The sequence below is a fragment of the Homarus americanus genome, unplaced genomic scaffold (assembly GCF_018991925.1).
Source record: "Homarus americanus isolate GMGI-L3 unplaced genomic scaffold, GMGI_Hamer_2.0 scaffold52512, whole genome shotgun sequence".
NCBI classification, from domain to species: domain Eukaryota; kingdom Metazoa; phylum Arthropoda; class Malacostraca; order Decapoda; family Nephropidae; genus Homarus; species Homarus americanus.
The window spans coordinates 13,018,912-13,021,587 of record NW_024735442.1 but is presented as its reverse complement, the minus strand read 5'-3'; the positions used below and the strand labels follow the sequence as shown (position 1 = coordinate 13,021,587).

The 2,676-nt window shown below is 35.5% G+C and overlaps 1 protein-coding gene across 1 annotated transcript in view; it reads left to right on the top strand.

The window, feature by feature from the left end:
• Nucleotides 1-337: 337 nt before the first annotated feature.
• LOC121871023 (intraflagellar transport protein 140 homolog) overlaps nucleotides 338-2,676 on the top strand; it is a gene marked incomplete in the record, with an annotated part of 65,472 nt that continues 63,133 nt past the window's right edge. The window contains 1 exon segment of the mRNA XM_042373079.1: nucleotides 338-456.

The following is a 2,676-nucleotide window of genomic DNA, read 5'->3' as shown; positions in this document are numbered from 1 at the left end:
CTGTACTAGAGAAACAAATGTTTACATGGTTGTCATAGCAACGATAGAAAAATATAACTCATGTATATTTAAACTTTTAGTTCATATTTTATAATAATTCCATATGAAATTGTAAACTTTAATATATTTGTTGTAATTCAGGATTATAAAAAGATATCTGAGGTATTTGGTACAAACATCTTATTTTAATACAAACTATGTATTCACTTTGTGTTTAATTTGGCTGTTACAGCTTACAAGAATGTTCAAATTTTAAATTTCTTTAATCAAAATTACGTATGAAATAATATAGAAACCTAATAAAAAAAACTTTTTAGTTGTCGACATTCTGGTGAACATTCCATCACAACAAACAAACTTTGAACTCGGTGGAACATGTAGAGACCCACTGTTCCTAGTCCCAGGTCAATAGTGTGTACTGACAGCAAGTATCGAGTAGAAAGGAAAGTTAATTAAGTAAGTGTTATCATTCTTAGCAACTACATCACAATGAGATAAACAAGGGAGAAAAAATTAAAGCTTGTCAAGATTACCTTAAATTACCGAGTGGGTCAAATTTAGGTAAAATTTCACTTACTTCCACCCAAAGAATCTTGAGAATTTAATGGTTGGGTACATATTTGTTATAGGTCGAACACGGAAACTACTGACATCCATTTCTGTCGCAAATGAGCCGTTATGGAGATAGATCCCCCCCTCCCTCACGCCCAATTACCAACAATATTGGGTATTTTTGCATTAGTGCACACAACTTTTCTACCCCAAATCTATTATCACATTGGAAAAACAAGTTTAATTTTAAGATAATTTTCTTCTGTGCAAATTTACCCAATATTCCTTGTTTAAAGCAAGGACTAAAAAGTACCTTATCCTTAGTTCAAAGTGGGCAGAGCTTTGGAGTACCAGTAGAGGGAAAATACGGTAAAATTTTAGTTTTGGTCATCCCTGTATTTAGATAGGCACTGGATATTTTGTCGTGACCGGCTAAGTTCCTACTAATGCTATTTTACCGTGAGTGCACTCTGATTGGCTAATCGTCCAATACTGGCAAATAACGTGAGAACGGTACATGACTGTGACTGGCGGTATTTGGCATTCCTTGGTATTATTATACTTTTGGACATAGTGCCCCTGAAAGTTTTTAACTACTGAAGCATCTAGGTCTCGCTATTCTGAGCATTTTGAAGCCCATACATATCATGGCGGAAATGGGCAATAGCGACACAATTGAATTTAATTGATTTTAAGTAGTTTTCAGTCTTCGTCTGTGAGATGATGTTATCGGCGCATCACGCATGCTCAATGTTGACTGACGTCATCCAGCCACAACCAATGAGGTATCGATATCATCATGCAAATTTTTTTTGACCAATCACATTTGATTTTTTTAAAGGAAGCAGACTGGGTACGATTTTAATTTCATTGACCAGTTTCACAATGGCCGTGGTGGAGTTTGGTTGTCGTTTGTGCTCCTACGAGCTCCCTGGTCCTTCCACTTCTAACTTAAGGTATTGTACTTTTGGAAATGGCACGCCCCAGAGTTTTTAACTACTGAAACATTTAGGTTAGTTGAAGATAGGCCAACTGGGGGTCTGGGGGCAGAGCCCTTGGCTAGAAGTTAGGCTAGGTTTTGTTAGGTCAGATGACTCGTGTCATTATAAAAAGAGATGACACTTACTTGAACCTTATATAACCTGACCTAACTAGCCAGTCATATCAAACAAAAAGTACTGAACTAATCAGAGGGCCCTCACGGTAAAATAGCATTAGTAAGAATTTAGTCGGTCACAGCAAAGTATCCACTACGATTTAGATACCTAACCTAACCGAACCTAGCCACAGAACCCAGGAACTAATCTAACCTTACCGGTGGGGGTTAAATTCCTAAGATTCCCCAGATGACCGAAACTATAATAATTACCAAAAATACGTTAATTTATGAGGAAACCGTTACCACCAGAAGTTGTTCTATTTCGTAAATTTTTTCCACTTACTTTCTTTTCATTATAGTTAGTATTTTAAAAGAGGTGACAACACCAAATTTTAATTAGAAGTATTATATATTTTATTTTGTAGTTTTTCTCTATCTGTGATCATAAATTACCTGTAGTGGGCAGGGCATGGGGGGTGATAGAAATTGTGACGTTTCTATGGTTAGTCATGTCAGGTTCTATTAAATGTCGCCTCTTAAAATACTTCCTATAATAAGAACATCTGTGGGAAAAAATGAATGAAATCGAACAACTCCATCTAGTGGTAGCGGTGTTCTCGTACATTACCTAAAATACTAACAAGAACACCAAACAAACCATTGAAAAATTATCTAACGTTTCCTATCTTGTAAAAATCCTAAACTATAAAAGCTTACATGATTCAATGTTTAGTGTGTGATGATGATGGCGTTTTTGATGTTCAGATGAGGAGGTACCCATGAACTCTAAAGCTATTCTTAACCTTACAAGTTAGGAAAGGTTAGGTAAGGTTTTCAAAGGTTTGTTTTGTGTTTGATTGGTTAAGATTTGTTTCAGGTCGAACATGGAACTTTGTACTGTATATCTTTTTATATAGGGAAAAAGACACAATGAAACTCCACTTTATTCTATTGTTTCCATCGCAAATTTAATTTTTTTAGTATTTTAATTGATATGATCCCCCGCCCCCTTCAATTACCAACAA